At 42.1% G+C, this 19783-nt stretch overlaps 1 long non-coding RNA gene across 7 annotated transcripts in view; it reads right to left on the reverse strand.

Moving 5' to 3' along the window:
- Nucleotides 1-359: 359 nt before the first annotated feature.
- LOC125148363 (uncharacterized) overlaps nt 360-19783 on the reverse strand; it is a 253679-nt gene continuing 234255 nt past the window's right edge. For 5 of the 7 annotated variants that reach the window (XR_007145515.1, XR_007145516.1, XR_007145511.1 and 2 more), the window contains 4 exons: nt 14425-14536; nt 5765-5866; nt 4397-4808; nt 360-2483 (listed from right to left, as the gene is read on the reverse strand). This is a non-coding gene — a long non-coding RNA (uncharacterized LOC125148363). The remainder of the gene's footprint in view (nt 2484-4396; nt 4809-5764; nt 5867-14424; nt 14537-19783) is intronic. The other 2 variants (XR_007145513.1, XR_007145512.1) reach the window with 2 other exon arrangements.

The following is a 19783-nucleotide window of genomic DNA, read 5'->3' on the forward strand; positions in this document are numbered from 1 at the left end:
TGCTGAGGATTGAAATAAGTGATGTGTGCAAAGCAGCTGCAGACAGGATATTGTAAGTTTCCAGAACATGGGAGCACCTTGCTTCTGTTTCTCCCACTTCTTCAAGGACACAGACAGAGCCTTCTGGGCAGAGTGGTTTTCCAGCCTTCTTAGTCCTATTCTAGCAGGAACTAAAATCACACTTGCAATTTTTCTGAGTGATTGATAGGTGTTTCATGATGATTTTATCACTTGGTAGAGGGTGAAAGTCACTCAATGATTACCCGGGTTCCTCCATTAAAACCCACCGCCCAAGACATACTCTAATTACCCACACATTCCTGTTAGGCTTTATAGTGTAATTGCTATTCATGGTCCAATTAAGGGGCAATTGCAAGCCAAGAAAAAAATGTGCTTTATTGCTTCAATTTTGAAATTCGTGTATCTTGGAGCTTTAATCTACTCCCGGTCTATAAGGTTCCACATAGAGCAATGTCCACGCTGCTGCAATGGGGCTTGTGGGACTCCCTTCCCCTCACAGGCTCCTGCAGAAGAGCTCTCTTGCTGACAGCAGAGCCTCCACAGGCTCTAATGTGTTGAGTTCTAGAAGACAGAGGGACAGATGGACAAGGGTACCTGCCTTTTCTGGTTCGTTTAAGACTTTGAAAAGAAATCATCAGGTCCTTTGAGTTAGCTCAAGCTACCAGGGTGGCTGAGAATTTAGGTAGATAGGGGTTTGAATCCCTGTTCTACCATTTCCTGGTGGTGTGACCTTGGGCAAGATAGCTCTTGATGTTCCAGTGTTCCCATCTACTGAATTGGACAATAACAGTACTCACTCTTCATCGTAATTATAAGGATTAGATGAGATAAAGCATGGACAGTGCCTAGAACAAACTAGTCTTTCTGTAAATTCTACCACCATCATCACCACCATCACCACCACCACCAAAAGCAATAGCACTATTCCAACTTCTACACAATTGTCCTGTTCTGACCACATAGGTCAGGAAGGGATGTACCTGCCCACTGTAGCAATAGTACCTGGCAGAGCTAAACAGAGTTCTTAATGTTGTTTAAAGTTAAGGAATATTAAATAGGGTTCTTTACTGAGTGCATCTCAGAGCATTTAATCCTCTGATTTGTATTGTAAATCCGGAAAAAAAAACAAAAACGAGTTGTGAGTCAGCCCAGAGCATAGTGGCCAAAGTATAGACTTTGAAGTCAGAGGCAGAGTGGTTCTGCAATATCGGCCTCTTGACTTTCAGTCTCTGCTTCTATAAAATAGGAATAGTAGTGTTTTATTGATAAATGTATGTGTGAGGATTACATGAGATAATATATGATAAGTACTTACTACAGTTATGTGCACTTAAACATTCAATAAAGGTTAACTCATGATTATTATTATTTCTTATTATTCAAAAAGAGATGAAAGTTGCCCTGAGCCTCTCTTCTGTAAAATTACTGAATCCTAAGAAGGAAATGAATAGTTGTCCAGAAGATTCCTGTTGGGAAATCCTGGAGCTATTACACAAAGGGAGGATGGATGCTGGGCAGGAACAAACAGATTCCAAAGTGCTTTGCATATGATGCATACTTCCCAGTGGATGCATAAGGACCCTAGGGGGAGGAGCTGTTGGCTTCCACTAGTGGATCAATCAAATCTGCATGAGGAAGACATGATTTAAGGAGACGCAGAACTGTATTCCCAAGTAGGTAGGGATTTGGAGAAAATCCAGAATATGTTTACGAAGGGACAGAATGGAGACTTTGGCCTGGTTGCCAAATACTCCCCAATCAAGCAGGAGCTATCCTTTTATCAGGGAGGACTGGAACTTGCTCTAAGAAGCATTGTGTTGGATACCATGTCCAACTTCCTGAAGTGGCCTTATCTCCTAATTCCATCTTCAGAAAAAAACCTGAGGAGTGTGGAATAAACCCCGATCTCCAAACACTGCCAAGTTTGTGGGGACATGGCCAAAGGGGTTCCACTCACCTGCAGAAGAATCCACCATGCACCTGCCCTATTCCCAGAGGAATATGCTTAAGCATTCTTTCATCTTCCAGAAGTCAAAGCCCAGATGCCTAGATCTTACGGTAGAGGAGCAGGTGGTTAAACTGCCTTTCCTCTGTTTCACCAGAAGAATCATTTCATGCTGAACAGAATGGATCATTCTGCTATGAGCTTGGCCCCATGGTTCCCAGGTTCCCATTGGTGAAGCATTACCCATTCATACTCTGGCCCATTTGTTTCCACTGCAAATTTCCCAGAGACTTATGGATATGATGTTCATAGATTTTTCCATTTATGTTGTTTCCTCTTGCATAACAATGATCTGCTGGCTTTCATATCCTTTAACGATCCTCTGAATGGGGAAAATGTTCCCTTGTCATGTCACATATCTGATGCTAGCCTGATTTCAGAAGTTGAAAGTCTTTCATGATGCTGACCCGGAAAGGGTCACTCTCCACCATTCGGCAGACTGGTGGCAAGTCTCCATCTGAAAAGGAGAATGCCAGAGGGAGACAGGTTAGGGCAGGGTCAAGAGGGAGACTTATAGAGTCAAATCAGCAATAATTTGATGTATTGCTCTGTTGCTTTCTCAAAGTCTGGCCTCAGGCAGGTCATTTAACTGCTCTGTGCCTCAGTTTTCTCAGCTGTATAATGGAGCTAGTGCCACGGACATGGTGAAATGGTGGTAAGGTTTGTGATATTACTGCCACTCTCAGTAATAACAGGAAATCCCCAGGAATTATGAATCGGATGCTCTATTTCATTTTGACTTCTTCAGAGATGAACAAATATCAGTAAATGCAAACATCTACAAATTATAAAGGACACTGAAAACAATCTACCCTACTTATTTACATCTCTCTCTCCTCTAGATCATGGGTTTCTTACAAGCAGGAGCTATGTCTTATTTTCCTTTGTATCCCCAGTAATTGCTAAGAAGTAAATATTTATTGAAGTAATGCAAATGTCAGCTGAGTACGGAGGCTCACACAAGGACAGAGGTTCTCTATTGCAGGAAACGGTTTCAGCTTCAAACGGACAGTGGCTTAGCCTAGAAAGGGGATGAGCTCTGGGGGAAAAGGCAATAACCCATTCCAACCAAGACGCCAGGAGAATGCCAAGCAGCCCTGAGAAGCGGGGAGCCGGCCCAGGGACTGTTTGCACAGATTCAGGACTTCCTCGAGGGTTCACGTTTTCAATTTGAGAGAAGGTGGGAGCAGAGCTCTGAGGAGCTGGGTGCGGCCAGGCAAGACCGCTCAGCAGTAACGCGAGGGAAGGAGAGATCACTGGGCAGACCCACGGCTACTTCTGCAATTTGGGATTGAGCTATTTTGCCGTGGCCCTTGGAGGAGTCTTGATATAAAATCCTTCACAGCAAATGAGTTTGCCAATGTTTGCAGATTCCTTTGGAACCTCGGGGGACTCACAATGCAAGCATTCTGCGCTCGGAACAAGTCCTCAGAACGCTGGGCTCAGGTGAAAGAACGCGGGGGGGGGGGCGTGCTGAGCCACAGTGCACACATGTGCACACACACACAGGGACAGGAGGAGCCACGTGACCATCTGTGCGATCACGTTCCGAGGGACAGAAGCAAGTGTGTGTGAACGCAGGCTTCCTACGCTTCGCACCCACAGCACCCAGGTCTTGAACCTCCGCAGGGTGGCGCTGCGGAGCTCCCAGTCGCTAAATCGCTGGGCCCAAACGCATCAGGGTTCCTGCCTCAGGGATTACTTTGCGATGTCACAACAGAAGGCGGACAAACCTGAGGATCGAGGCAGAAAGGGAAGTAGAAGTGGGAGGCGGGGGGAGAGGAAAGAGAGGGAAGGAGGAGCTCAGCTACAAGCGAAATGACTTCCAGAGCGCAGCGTGCCCAGCCTAGCCCGAAATAGGTTTCCATTTCCAAAGGCCAAGGAAGAAGAATTCATCTTAAGTTCTTGTTAATGTTCTGCTCTCTCCCTGCTGAGAGCGCCTGTCTGCATCGGGCGCCAGCTGCCCTGCACAGCCTCATAATGGGAGGATGCATGGTAATCATGTCATTGCCTTCTTAGCGCCCATTAGGGACGATGGGGAGAATTTCCTTGCAGCCACTGAATCATCCGAGGCTGCCACCTTTCTCTAATGATGTACACAGCTTTGCCTAGCAAATCATTTTAAACGAGAGACACATTAAGGGCAGTGTGGGAAAGGGTGCGTCCCTGGCGGGTTAGCTCAGGCCTTGTCCAGAGGCCCCGGCAGGTGTAGCTGGGGACCTGCCATCTCCTCTTTTGTCGCTCCCTCCAGAGCAGCCAGACGCCGTCATCCAGTTATTGGGTCACATTCTATACAGGGAAACCGAGGGTAATAAAAATAGCACCTTGCATTTGAAAAGTGTTTTACAATTGCCAAAGTGCTTTTCATACCTGTCATCTGACTCAGTCCTCACAATACCCTTCTCCGGGAAGCAGGAGAATATCCTATTTGACAGAAAGAAGCACTGCATGGCAAAGTCACCTGCCCGACATCCCGCAGCAGGTTCTCCTAAGTCCTGCCTCCAGGATCTGCCTTCCTCCAGTTGTAGGTTGAAGTGGGGTGGGGCAGAGGCGGGTCCTGTCCACCGGGTGGTCTTCCTCCATTGGCCATGTCCCTTCACCCTCCAATCCAATGGACAGCTGCGCTCGGCTTAGGGCCTCTCCTAAATACCTCTGTCACAATCTGCCCCACCGCTGCATCCCGGTGCAGACTGTTGGCTTCTCCCCCTTGCCCACAGTCTTGTTCATCTCCCCCTACTCCGCAGCTGCAGGCAGAACACAGCGAACTGACAGGAAGCTTTTCCTAAAACACAAATATGAACATGTCACCTTGCTACCTAGATTTCTCCAATGGCTTCTGAGGACAGTGTCCAGGGTCTGGTCTGGTCTGGTCCGGTCCACAGAACTGCTACTGAGCTCTCAAGTGTTGCCATGTAACCCCCTATGAATGCTCTTTGCCTGAGTGCTACTGAACTTTGACCTTTCCAAATGTACCTGCAAGTCTGTGAATCCCTGGGCCTTGCTGGTGCATTTGCCTTCAGAGCCTGGCAGTAACTGTAATGATTGTGATAATGATAATAACAACAGTTATGCTAATGAAGAGAACGATGGTGAGGATGATAAGCATATTTTGTTGATAGTTATAACCATCAGGGTTCTTTAACCCATGTGTGTACTCGAAAGTCCCATAGCACAGCTTACACGGCAAATACAACCTCATTCTCATCATCCAGGTCTCAGTTCAAGGGTTCCCTCCTCTAGAAGGCTTTCCATGACAATCTCCTCTAAAATCATCTACCTTCTTTCTTCTCACCCTCTCTTCTCACCCTTTCTTCTCACCCTGTCTGCATTTTGTCATAGCTTATTTATTCATCTGGAGGTAATGTCCTATCTCCAATCCTGCTGCCACTAACAGAGTGTGAGCTCCTCAGGAGCAAGGACAGGACATCAGGCTTGTTCACTCTGTGGCTCTGTGCTTAGAACATGCCCATGGTCATGGACAATGAATGACTCAGGACCATTCGGTTGATGAGGAGTCTGAGACTCAAAGAAAACTAACTCACCCAAGGTCAACCAGCTACTAAGGGGCAAAGCCAGAAGTTGATGCAGGGCTTTCTGACCCTAAAAACAGCTTCCAGGTTCGAGGTCACATGTTCTAGAAATTTTCTCTAGCATATCCAAGACTGTATGTTGCAGTACACATATGCACAAATATTCACATGCTTACTGGCCCCAGTAATTACCCACCTTGGCACTTACCCTGCTTTGTAACTGCCCATTCCTGTATCGGTAGACTCTAAGCCACTTGACATCAGGGAGTCTATATCATTTCCTAGAATATCTCAAGTCTTGGCATGGTAACTGAAATAGAAAAGGTGCTACCTCTGTTGAATAAGGTTTAGAGGAAAGTAAACATCACAAAGTACTCTTTGGCTTAGCATTACTTTAGGTCAGAGCTACTTGAAGGGTGCAGTCTGGACCAGAACCATAAGCATCCCTGAGGACTTGTTAGGAATGCAGATTTTCAAGTCCTTCCAGACCCACTGAATTAGAAATGCTGGGGGCAAGGCCAGCCATCTCGGATTAAAAAGCCCTCCAGGTGATCCTGACACATGCTAAACTTCGAGAATGACTGCTTTAGACCCAGAACTGACACCACTAAGCAAATGTAACACAAATCAGGCTGAATCCCAAATCCCGCAAGCCATGGGATGCTGTGGTCTCAGGGCTGAAGGTGGGTAGGGTGCAATCACCCAGTGCTGCTGGCAGTCAGATCCCACTTTCCTGCCTCACTTGGCTCAGACACAGAGGCTCTCCCCTGTGTGGCGTCATGCTGGCCTCCTTCCGTAAGAACCTCATACCCTCTGGCAAGGGGCACTGAGCAAAGGAGACCTCCATGACCCCAACAGTCCCTCCCATCCTCTTCCACCCTCCTCCACACCATTTATGTCTAGGGCACATCATTCTGGTTTCCCTTGGCTGGGTCTATGACCTGACCTAATACTTTGCTCAGAATGAGAAGCCAGCCCTACTCTTTCAGAATCTGGCGAACGTCCTGCTTTGTTTCATTCATTTTCCTGCTTCCTACTAAGGTGCATTAATATCACCCTGCAGATCCCTGTTGCTGGGAACTACTGCCCTCTCCCTACAGCAGTCCAGATTGGAATGGCCCCCTAGAGATGACAAGGTTGGGCTAATAGCTAGTCCTGTCTGCATTGTGCCTGGCTACTCAAGTCCCTGACCCAAGCCCAGCATGGAAACCTAAGCCTGCCTATGGAACATGTTTGCACGGGGTGAGCCCTTTCCCAACAAACGTAAGTGTTGCTCCAGCCCCACTCCCAGCCACAAGAAACTCACTACCTTCCAAAGTGCTCCATTTCATGTTCAAACAGCCCCGGCTGTTTGAATGTCCCCATACGACCGCAATCTATTTCTCTGTAACATCTGCCCACAATTGCCGTCTCTGCAGACCCATTTGACTTCCCTTCCCTACAACCTCTCCCTCCCCAAATTATTCACTGGTGGCTTCCAAGTTACCACCACGGCTCTAGAGATGCTTAGAGCATTATCTGCTTGGAGCCTCACGAAATCTGTATTTTATCTTTCATAACATGGAGAGAGAAACCGCACCAGTCATACAGGGCTATGGAGCCGGGCCTCGGTGTTTCTAGGTTAGGGGGGTAGATGCAGTGCTGATAAGAGATGGGGAAGGTTCTGCAAATATGTTGGTGACTGCCTGGAGCTTCCCAGAAGCTGAGCTCTGAGCAAATGAATGTTCCTACTTCAGAATAGATTTATTTTATTTTTAGAACATGCCCTGTGGAATCACAAGCTTGGAGGGACATAGAAAAGCACATGAACCTTCTTAAATCACTGCAGACATGTTATGGGGGCATGAGAGAGAAAGCCGGAAAGGGAGCGAAATGTCAAAGAGTAGGGGAATAAGAAAGGTGGAGCTATTCGCCTGGTACCAGGGCCTTTAAGTAGAATGTCTCTGCCCAGGTCAAGACCTCTAGTGCTACCCCTTCACCCATGTGTTTGAGCTCCTGCAGGATCCAGGCCTGTCTCCTCTCACCATACAGGATCTCAGTCACCTGAGTAGCACCATGGCACATCTGACCGGGCAATATATCAGCAAACTCCTGCCCCATCAGTTCATTAGGTTTGGAGACCGTCTTGGCCTCCAGGGGGCTGAAGTGCAGTCCTCAGAAGATCTCTGGAATATCAGCATGAGTTAGGAAATCAGACAGATCTACACTAAAATTTTTTTAAGTTTATTTGTTTTGAGAGAGAGAGCAATTGGGGTAGGGGCAGAGAGAGTGGGGAGAGAGAGAATCCCAAGCAGGCTCTACACTATTAGAGCAGAGCCTGATGTGGGGCTGGAACTCACAAACTGTGAGATCATGACCTGAGCCAAAATCAAGAGTCAGATGCTCAACCAACTGAGCCACCCAGGCACCCCTAAACTAAATTTTTTTTCCACTCATTTCTCTAGGAAAAATTGGACAAATTAATTAACCTCCTTTAATCTCAAATTTTTCACCAGAATGTATATTGAAGACCTGTTTGGAAGATGAAAAGAAGTCATATTTGTAAGGTGATAGCAAATATTTTCATTAATACTACACGGTAGGCTGGAAATTTCCTGGTCTAACCCCTCTTACCTATATCTATAGGTTTCTCCTTCGCTGTCTCCCAGAGTCAAATGCTTACCTAGATCTCCAGTCATATGAGCAGGATTAGGGTCCTGCTTCATTTTTTCCCACACCCACCTCCTGGTGGTTCATTTTCCCTGCCTCCTACTGAATCCAGATTAAAGCATCAAATGCCTGAGAGTTCATGTAGAACTTGGGGGCCCACTCTTGCTTAGGAACCCTAGATTGTACTTTACTCACCTGCAAATGGGCTGGGCTCACAATGACCCAATGTGATATTGAGAAGAGAAAGATGGAAAGTTTGAAGTAGCAAAAAGCCAGTGGTAAGGGAGTTAAAATGTTTTCCTGCTGTTAGGAATGCGCATGCTGTTAAATTTTAGGTCTCGGGAGGGAGGCATCATGCTACTTTACAGAAGAAAGGTGGGGAAAAACGGGTTCCTAAAACAATTTAGAATGTAACTGGACCTCTTGGGAAGTCAAAAACTGGAAAGAAGCTGAGATACACAGGAAGGCAAGGATGGTGTCCTTGTGGAGCACAGAGCTGAAATTCAAAATGAAGTATCCACTGAGAATCCAGGCTAGGGCTGTGGCCATAACATGGAAAGTATCCTTGGAGAAGGGAACAGAGCAGGGAATGGGCACTGTGCCTGAGCCTTGGAACAAGAGGATCTTTGTGCATAATTGATTGGGCTCCAGGGCGGAAGAGGAATTCTTGTACACGGGGTTTCTCCCAAGACTGCCTTTGTGAGTACTCACATTTCCCTTTCTACACTGCTATACACCTGTACCATGAAGTATGGGTCTTGACGTCTCCTCATGACTTAGCCTGATCTTTTCATCCTGCCAAGACTGCACCAGGCTGAGATCCCAATGTCCTAGGCACCGGCCTGCCTGGAAGGTGGGCGATGTGTAGCAGTCCAATTGGGTCAGAGGGGCTGAGTGTCCAGAATGACCACACCTGAAGTCAAGCCCCCCCCACCACCACACACTCACTGAATGACTTTGCAGCAAGTTCTTAGCATCCACCAACCTCAGTTTCCTCATTTGTAAATGAGAAGGGGACCATACCTATGTTCACAACATTAGAGTAAATAAATAAACATCACATAACACAGCCTTACAAATAGTAGGATTATTAGATGCCTGTATCATCTGAATAGGAGTCTGGGAATAGGAGTATCAAAGTTCTCCCATTTTATATAGCTATGAATCATTTGTAAGGGCCCCTCTCATGAAAAGACATGGTGCTCAGCTCCATGGGCAATAAAAAGAAACAAAGCATGATTCAGAAGCTCTGGAGATTTGTGAATGAGCAGGAGAGAGAAGAAAAATAATAGCAAGAAGTAAAGTGAGATCTATAGAAAGAAATCTGAACATGCTTTGCCATTGGAGGAGGACAGGGGACTCCGTGTGCTGAGTGGCTACTCTGCCCCAGGCACTATGCTAGAAGCTTGCAAGCCTTATTTTGTGGACAACTCAATTGCAAGAACTCAAGGCTCAGAAGAACCAGCTGACTTTCCAAGAAGCCCCAAATGGCAGATGATGAGAGGGATTTTGCATTGCCTGCCTTTAAGTTCTACCCTTTCTGGAAAACATCTTTGGCTCTCAGGAGACAGAAAGTAGAGAGGGAATATCTGTACATTGGTCTTCAGGGGGAAAAAAGAACTGTGCAATTAGCTTTACATTGGATAGTAGGGAAACTATAAGCAATTCTACAGAAGAGGGGTGGGAATCATGGGCATGTATCTCCTGAAATGATAACTGTGAGAACAGGAGTATAGCTTCTTTAGTCAGTACTGAGTGTGCATAATGTGGGGCATTCTGGAAAAGTAGCCTCATGTAGGATCTCTGATGGTTCAAATGAACCCGCAATGATTAACTAACTGGAAATTAGCCCACAATATCTTCATGAGTAAATAGGCCACAGACCTTTCCCAAATGGTGGCCTCAGAAAGAAGATCATAGATAAAAATAAAAATATAAAAAAATAATTAAAAAATAAAACAAAGAAACAACTTGCTTGGAAAACATGATGAATACAGCCATGTAGATAGAAGGTGGAAGGAGGGAACATCTATATAGCAGCTAAAGTGCATTGTGTTTGGTGCACATTGATTGGACTCTATATAAGAGAATATTGAGACAGATCACGATAGATCTACTGGAAGATGGGTACTACCCAGAGCACTTGGTCTTGGTGTAATGAGGATATAATCCTGGAGCTGCCAGGGGTCACTATATCAAGAGAGCTGGCATGAAACAGAAGGCTACACAGAGAAAAGCAGAGCCTAGAAGGGATGAAGGGATAGGAGACTAGATCCTGATGAAACTCTGCTAGTCTCAATCCAGGTGCCCCTGAAGTCAGGTCATCCCTGGATTCTGTGGTTGTGCAAACCGTTGCATCTTCTCTTTGCTTTAGCTTACTTTGAGTTTGAATTATTTTTACTTGCAACCAAAAGATTCCTGCCTAATATGGAAATGAAGTCATGCTGGATCTCTGGCAACGAGGACAATGCAGGGCATACAGTAGATGCTCAAAGATAATATTGGAATGGGTGAATAATAGACTTGATCCTCCTGAGCAATTACAAACAATGACTCAGAGACATGATGGTCATAGGGACAGAAATAGAAGTAAAACTCTCATCTCTTGGGTTCTAGTTCAGGACACCTTCCATTACTTTACATAGACCTTTACTAATTTGAGAAAAACTTTATGCCTCTTGTACATATGGACGGATGCTTCTTTTTTTATCTTTCTATGCTTCATGATTTAGAAAATCCTGCATGTACTTTGTCATCATAAAAGATCCACTCCTTCCCCTGTACTCCTATTCCATTCTCAATCACAGTTTGACATGTATGTACCCTAATAGACCTTCTTCTATGCATTTATGTAAGGCTAACAAAGTATCAAGTTGATAATAATCTTTGAATTAAAAATAATGTTTTAATTTGCTTCCACATAACACAAGGAGTCATGAGAAGAGATGGTTGGTGGGGTTCAGATAAAACAGAATAGGCCGTGTTGATAATTGTTGAAGCAGCATGATGGGTCACTCTGTTCTCTACAGTGCATATGTTTGAAAGATACAAAACGTGTGAAGATGAAAAACAATATTATATAAAATGAGTAGTGTGTACACTGTAAAGAATTGAAGAAGGAAAGAGATAATGAGAAAATATCAGCATTATATTCTTGCTACCCAGAGTTTACCAAGTGTATATCTGGTATGTCCTTCCAAACCTGTATGTATGCATACACACACACACACACACACACACACACACACACACTGTTACTGTTTTGTCCTTTATTTAACCACTTTTTAAGTATACATTAAAAAAATTATCTGGGAATTTTCTGTTATTGTTACTGCATTTATGTTATTATTTGGGAGGAGCTAACTTTACTTCTCCATGTAGCCATGCCAATATTTAATATTTTTTGCTTCAATAATGCCCATTCTATATTCAAATTTCTCCAACCATCTGTAATAATTCAGTATTTGTCTGCAAGCACCCAATATAGGACCAGGTATTATATCCAGTTTTTATGGCCTTAAAAACTCACAGGGAAGAAACCTAGCTTTATTGAGACATAATTTACATAGCATATAATCACCTATTTATAGTGTACAATTCAGTGTGTTTCAGTATATTCTTAGGATAGTGCAGCCATTATAATCTAATTTTAGAATATTTTATCACTCCCCAAATTAGCAGTCATATCCAATTCCTCACCTGGCCCTCCCCAGCCCTAAGCTGCTCTCTGTCTCTATATATCTGCCTGTTCTGACATTTGAAAAAATGAAACTGTATAATATGTGGCTTTTGTGTTTGACTTCTGTCATTTAGCATCATGTTGTCAAGGATTGCCCACATTGGAGGATGAGTCAGCACCTCATTCCTTTCTATTGTCAAATAGTATCTCACTGTATGGATATAACATCTTTTGTTTATTCATTCATCAGCTGATATTCACTGGGTTGTTTCTACTTTATAGGTATTTATGGCTAATGCTATGAATATTTGTGTTCAAGTTTTTGTGTGGACTCGTGTTTTCTCTGGGATAGATACTTAGGAGTGGAATTGTTGGGAATATGACAGCCTCATGTTTAGCATTTCAAGGAACTGCCAAACTGCATAATCTAAATAGGGGAATTATATCTCAGTAAAACTTAAAATGTTGAATATTTTTTTCCTTCCAGGTTTGTCTTCAAATACTGTAGCCCAACTAGTAAGATTCCCTCCTTGGTTGCTTTCTGTATGTCTCAGACATTCAGTGAGGCCCCTCTACTCTGGCTGGGTGAGGGGGAGTAAGAAGTTTCTTATCCCTGTGTGAATTCTGACAATGGCTCAGTTTACAAATCGTTGGTCATTCTTGGCCTGGCCTTGTGGGGAATTGTTCTCTGTATACACAGACAAGGATTCAAAGGGAAACCTATAAAAATGTTTGTTGCTTTTTCTCTCTGTGGCTTCTTCCTCTCTGGTATCTGCTCTGGAATTCTAGCCGGCTGAGCTTCCATGAACTCTGGTCTCTGTCCTCAACTCAGCGAGGACACCCAAGGAGAGTAAATCCCATATTTACTCAATCTTGGTTAGATGCACTATTTTGCACCTCCCCAAATGGATTTCATGGACAATTTTCCTAACAGAACTAATTGTGAATTCTTTTGCCTCCACTTTATAATTACAAATACGATTTCATAAAGTCACTAGAACTTGGATCATTATAGTTCATAACTCCTTTCCAAAGGACAAGGTTTGGGCTCATCTCTTCTCAGAAAATATTTTCAGAATTATTAGAGAAACAGTGGTTTCTACATTCCCCCAAGAAGAGCTTCTTTTTCCCATTCACGAGTGAACCACCTTTGGAACTCTGGTGAGGAAAATGCTAGAGTTCAAGTTCAGGTAGGTCTCTGTGGATTTTCATCAGCAGGGTCTACACAGCGTCACGAAGGTAATGAAGCTGACAGAGTAATGAGAAGGAAATGACTACAGAAACTGAGCTTCCCTGCCACCCCACAGCAGAGGATAATTTGACAGTTCAACACCGCCTGTTTGCCAAAATACTTCTGTGGCTCATTTCTCATTATGGAAAGTAGCCCTGTGGGGGCATGTCACTGTGTCTGGGTGACAGGGGTCTATGTGGGAAAGCACGGCTCAGCGTGTTTGCTGCTGGGCTTGGCAGGCAGTGAGTGACAGGAGGTGTTGGGAGGATTCCCCGTTCTAAGGCTCTCTTCAGCCCCACACACTCTGTTCAAGCCTAAATAAAGACATTACCGGAAACGTTCTTCTACTACTCTGGGCTCAGTCCCTTCCTCCTTCCCTCTCTCCCTTCCCTGCATTCATCAAATATCTATTATCCCAATTAAGAAGATAGTTGAGGTACTTCACAATGCTTCAAAGAGCACCCTGTGCAGAGATAAAGAAGCTTGCAGCAAAGAATTGAAACACACTGAGCCAACTATAATGGAGGTGTATTCAAGGGGGCAGAGAGGTGGAAGTGAATCGGATTTGCAGGGAATGCACCAGAGCCAGGCATTAAACCACCTGTAGAAATGCACTAGGTGGGTGAGTTAGGAAAGGATTCTCCTTTAAAAACACGCAGGACCTCAAGTTATACCGTGAATTCTAAAAGTTGCAAAACTACAATGAGATATTACTTCACACTTGCCAGTATGGCTAAAGTTAACAACACAAGAAACAATGGGCGTTGATGAGGATGCTGAGAAAGGGCAACCCTCTTACACTGTTAGTGGGAAGGCAAACTGCTATAGCCACTGTGGAAGACAGTATGGATGTGCTTCAAAAAGTTAAAAATAGGACTATCCTATAATCCAGCAATTGCACTACTGGGTATTTACCCAAAGAATTAAAAAATGCTGATCCGAAGTGGTACATGCACCCCAATGTTTATAGCAGCATTATCGACAATAGCCAATTTCTGAAAACAGCCCAAATGTCCAATAGCTAAATAAACAAGATGTGGTGCGCGCACACACAGACACAAACACAAACACACACACAATGGAATATTACTTAGCCATAGAAAGAATGAAATCTTGCCATTTGCAACAACATAGATGGAACTAGAGAGTATAATGCTGAACAAAATAAGTCAGTCAGAGAAAGACAAATATCATATGATTTCATTCATGTGTGGAATTTAAGAATCAAAACAAATGACCATAGGGGAAAATAAGAGAGAGACAAGCCAAGAAATAGACTCTTAACTACAGAGAACAAAACGGTGGTTACCAGAGAGGAGGTGGGCTGGGGCCAGTTGAACACGTGGTGGGGACTCAGGAGGGCACTTGCTGTGATGAGCACCAGGGGTTGTATGGAAGTGTCAAATCACTAAATATTACACCTGAAAGTAATATTACACTACATGTTAACTAACAGGAATTTAAATAAAAACTTTTTTTAAAAATTGCAAGTAGTTAAATAATGCTAGAAAGAAAACTAAAGGAGGTATGGAAATGGGAGGTGGGGGGAATGCGGAGGTGGGGGTAGGCTGAGTGAGGGTTAAGGGGAGGCTTCCCTAACTTACACAGGTATTTGGACTCTGTTCTCCGTGGTTTTCCTCAGACTTCTGTGATGTGAACCACAACAAGAAATAGGTGTTACATCAGGATCTACTAGACATACATAGAATTGAAACAAAAGTTTCATGAAACACTTTTTAACCTCATTAAGTACCTAAATTCCTATTAATTCCACTTCATTCTATTTCGTGTTTTAGATACTGGTTAGGATTTTATCCCAGTGTCTGCTTTCAGGAGACCCAATCTGTGACAGTAGGTATTCTTGTTTTGCTCTAGATCTCAAAGAGCTTTCAACATCTCACCACTGAATGTAATATTTGTTATAAGTTTTTTAGATTTACTTGTCGGATGAAGGAAGGCCTATTCATATTTTAGTAAGAGTCCTAACACAAATGTTGGGTTCCATGAAACATTATTGAGCTGTTTATGTTTTTTCTCTATTAATTTATTAATGGCTACATTAAATTGCTTGACTTTTCTAATGGTAAAAAAAAACCCTTGTGTGCATGGGATAAACTTAATTCAGGCTTTGATGTATTATTCGTCTTGCATATTTCTGGATCTGCTTTGCTCCCATTTGTTAAGAACTTCTAAAAATTTACAAATAGGTGAATTCACTCTAGTTGGTGCATAGTTCTATGAGTACTGATAAATATATAGAGTCGGATAGCCACCACCACAAGTCATAATCGGTAGTGTTTAAATTTCGAATCATCTCATAAATGTCACTTTAAAAAGTTTCTTTGAATTGGCATTCGAATAAGTTCCATATGTTAAAATTTGGTTGTATGTTCTCTGAAGACTCTTGTTAGACCTCAAGTTCTGTTCCATCTTTCTCCATCCACGTTGCAATGTATTTGTTGAAGAGACTGGATAATTTTGTCCCATGGAGCTTCCCAGAGGCCACACGTTGCCGAGTACAGCCCTGTGGTTGTTTTTTAACATCTGCCATTTAACATACAATATGCTGTTCAACATGTTGTCCTCTCTTTGGTATTTTTTCCTAAATTGAAACTGGAGGCTTGATCAGATTTGGGATTGATCTGGGTGACTAGTTTCCACATAGATTTGTTTTCCCCATAAGGATATATGGGGAGTTTACTTGCAACTTTTTGTAATGTTAGCAGTAGCTAATGACCACTGCTTTGTACAAGAATTCATTATGTGTTACACAGCGATAATGTTCGAATTCTTTCATTTCTTCTTTATTCATTTGCTAGAATACTTCTATAAAGAGAAACTTTGCTTCATCTACTTTTTTTGTGACCTAGTAGTGTGGGAAGACATGATAAAACGCTGAATTCTTTCCTTTTATTTTCAAGTTTCCAATGGTAACCAAGGTTATTTTTTTCGTTCAGTATCATATTGCACTCTATAGTTTTATACATATTTCATGTGCTTAAATTCATAGCAGAAATTAATTTTAGTGATTCTCAAATTGCAACATTTTAGGCCAATAAAGATTTACTTGAGTTGACTTCACATTTGTTTAGATGTAACATTACTCGTCTTGATGGGGCTCTTATTATCCAGTATAACAAGATATTCCAAGATCACCTTGTATGTTTCTTGCCCCTGACTTGGAATCAGTCATTCTGAAAGGAGTTCTGCTTCCTTTGATGAGAAATGGCATTTCAAGACTACAGTGTGTGAACCATGTGTTCCTTGCTACTGGTGTACTATGATATGTTTTTGAGGCATTTTCAGGGAGCAGTGCTAGAAAGTAGGTGTCCATATACGTATGTGTATATTTATATATGTATGTGTGTATGTATATACATGTGTGTATGTGTGTAAATCTACCTCTGTCTAGAGCTATCTATCGATCTATCTATAGTTACCTAGCTAGCTATTTTCTATCAGACATTTTAGTTTGGATCCCAGGACTCCAAGGCACAGGAATAATAGAATATCATATATTTACTCATTAGATGAATCCCCAAGAATACATACCCAAAAGTCTCAAAAGCAAACAAATAACAAATAACAGCACTATTACCAACAATATGCTTACTTGATATGGTATGTTTTTTTATTGCTGTCCCACTAAGACATCAACAGTCCAGTGATTAAGGTTTTTAGAATAAGTTTCACTCTGAGTGATTAGTCACCAAAGGACAGGCATTTAAAATCATTTGTTCAATATCACTTTTCAAGTTTTCAAGGATTGATTCCAAAATCAATGTTTGTTCCTCCTATCATATTCCTATTTCACCCCCCAACTAAAGTGAAGTACACACACATACATACACCACACACTTCTCACTTTTCTTTAGAAAAGTGGTAGCAAGCTATACCCTTTTCTACTTATTATTTTAAGACAATAAGATACTCTTACACTCTTGGGGGTGCCTGGCTGGCTCAGTCAGTGCAGTGTGTGACTCCTGATCTCAGGGTTGTGAGTTCAAGCCCCACGTTGGTTGTAGAGATTAGTTAAAAATAAAATCTTAAAAAAAAGTTACTCTTAAGAACTCTCCAAATTAAAATATAGAGATATTCCTGGCTACTTTTCATGACTATTTAGTACTCCACTGTGGAGTATCATGCTATCTCCTATTTGGAGACTGATGGCCACCTGAATTGTTTCAACTCTGATATTTCAAATATTCCCACAAAGAGTGCCTAGAGCACATTTTATTTATTTATTTATTTATTTATTTATTTATTTATTTATATCCAAGTTAGTTACCATATAGTGCAATAATGATTTCAGGAGTAGTTTCCAGTGATTCATCCCGTATGTATAACACCAAGCTAGAGCACATTTTCATATTTTTGCCTGTGAATTTTTTGGCATCAACTCCTAAAAGTGTAAATGTGGGGTCGAAGGGTAAATGAATACATAAATTTCCTAGAAATTATTGCCTTTGCCTACAGGTGTTTATCAATCTGCATTTTCACCAGGTATACATGAGAATGACCAATTTGCCCCACAGCTGTGGCAGCGAAACATGTTGCCAAACATGTATTATGCTGTCCATCTACTAGGTGAGAAATGGTACCTTATTACAATGTTAACTTTCATCTCTCTTATTGTGAGTGGATATAAGCATATTTTCAAATGGTTCTGTTATATACATTTTCCTTTCAATAAACTTAATGTTCACATTGCTAATCCACTATTCGTAGAGATGTTCTCATTTTTTTTCTCTATTTTTATAAGCCCTTTATATATTAGAAATATTGAGCTTTGATGATACAGATTGCAAATACTTTTCCAATTTGGCAAATTTCTTTTTACTTTGTTTGGCTTTCTTTTTTGTAACTATGCAGTGTTTATTCCTGTGGTACTACATTTATCTATCATTTCACTTATGACCTCTAGATTTTGAGTAATAGAAAAGTTGTTCACGGTACCAGATGACAAAGAAACTCCCCCCAAATACTATTCTATTCTATTTTCAAACTTTTGAAATAATCATAGATCCACAAAAAGATTGCATGATTAATCAAAAAGGTCCCATGTGCCCTTCACCTAGATTCCCCTAATGGCAGCATCTTACTTATTATAGTACAATATCCAAGTAATGAAATTAACCTGAGTACATTCCACACCCTATTCAGATTTCATCAGGCTTATATGCATTCATTTGTGTGCATATAATTGTATGCAATTTTATCACAGGTATAGATTTGTAAACCACCAACACCTCAAATACCGCCTCAAATTATTTCATCGCCTCAAACACTGTATGGAAACTTCTTCTTCAGTCACACCCATCCCCTTCCCCCAACACTTTGTCCCTAACTGCTGATAACCACAGTTCCATTTTTTATCTCTACAATACTGTCATTTCAAGAATGCTATACAAGCCAAGTCCTACCATATATGACATTTTGAGATTGACATTTTCATTCAGCATATTGCCCTTGAGATCCATCCAAGCTGTTACTTGTATCAATAGTTTGTCCCTGCTTTATTGCTGAGTAGTATTCCACAGTTTGGATGTAATGTAGTTAAAGTGTTCACCCATTGGAGAACAACTGACTTGTTGTCAATATTTGGCTATTATAAATAAAGCTGCTATGATGTTTCACGTAAAGGTTGTGTGGACATAAATTTTCTCCAAGGTACAAATGTACAGAAATATGATTGCTGAGTTGTACAGTAAATTTATATTTAGTGGCTTTTTTAAAAATAAACTTTACTAGTTTTCTGATTCTGCTTTAGCAAATTACCACAAATTTAGTGGCAAACACCTCAAATCTCACGTCTTACTGTTCTGGAGGCCAGAGGTCCAAAATGTTTCTCACTGGACTCATATCAAGCGAGTGGCAGCACTGTGTTTCTTTCTGAAGGCGCTGGAGGGAATCCATTTCCTCCCCTTTTCTGGCTTCTAGAGTCTGCCTGTATTCCTTAGCTCATGGCTTCATTTCTCAATCTTCAAAGGCAAAAATGCACATCCCTCCAACTCTTATTTTGCCCTCAATCTTTGTCTCTGAATGAAGCTGGGAAGAGCGCCTGGTGGCTCTTGATTTCGGCTCGGATCATGATCTCACAGTGTGTGAGTTCGAGCCCCATGTCAGGCTCTCTGTTGTCAAAGAGGACCTTGCTTTGGCTCCTCTGTCCCCCTCTGTTTCTGCCCCTCCCCCACTCACACGTGTGTGTGTGTGTGTATGTGTGTGTGTGTGTGTGTGTGTGTGCTCTCTCTCTCTCTCTCTCCCTCTCTCTCTCTCTCAAAAATGAATAAATATTTAAAAAAAGAAAGCTGGGAAAGTTCTCTGCTTTTAAGTGCTCCAGTGATCAGATTGGGCCCATCCAGATTATCCAGGATAATTCCCTTCTCAAAGTCCTTAACCTTAATTACAAAGCCCTTTCGCTAAGTAATGGTACATATTCACAGATTTACGAATCAGGAAGTGAGCATCTTTGGGTACTATTATTCTGCCTCCATAGAAAGTGTTAAACTATTTTCCAGAGTGGCTCTGTCATTTTATAGTCACAATAGCAATTTCTATACATCCTCATCAGCATTTGATACTGTCATTCTTTTTCCCCAATTGTTGTGATAGATACATAGTAATATCTCATGATTTTAATCCGCATTTCCTTCATTAAGTTGAACATC

Source organism: Prionailurus viverrinus, chromosome D2, assembly GCF_022837055.1.
Source record: "Prionailurus viverrinus isolate Anna chromosome D2, UM_Priviv_1.0, whole genome shotgun sequence".
Lineage (NCBI taxonomy): Eukaryota > Metazoa > Chordata > Mammalia > Carnivora > Felidae > Prionailurus > Prionailurus viverrinus.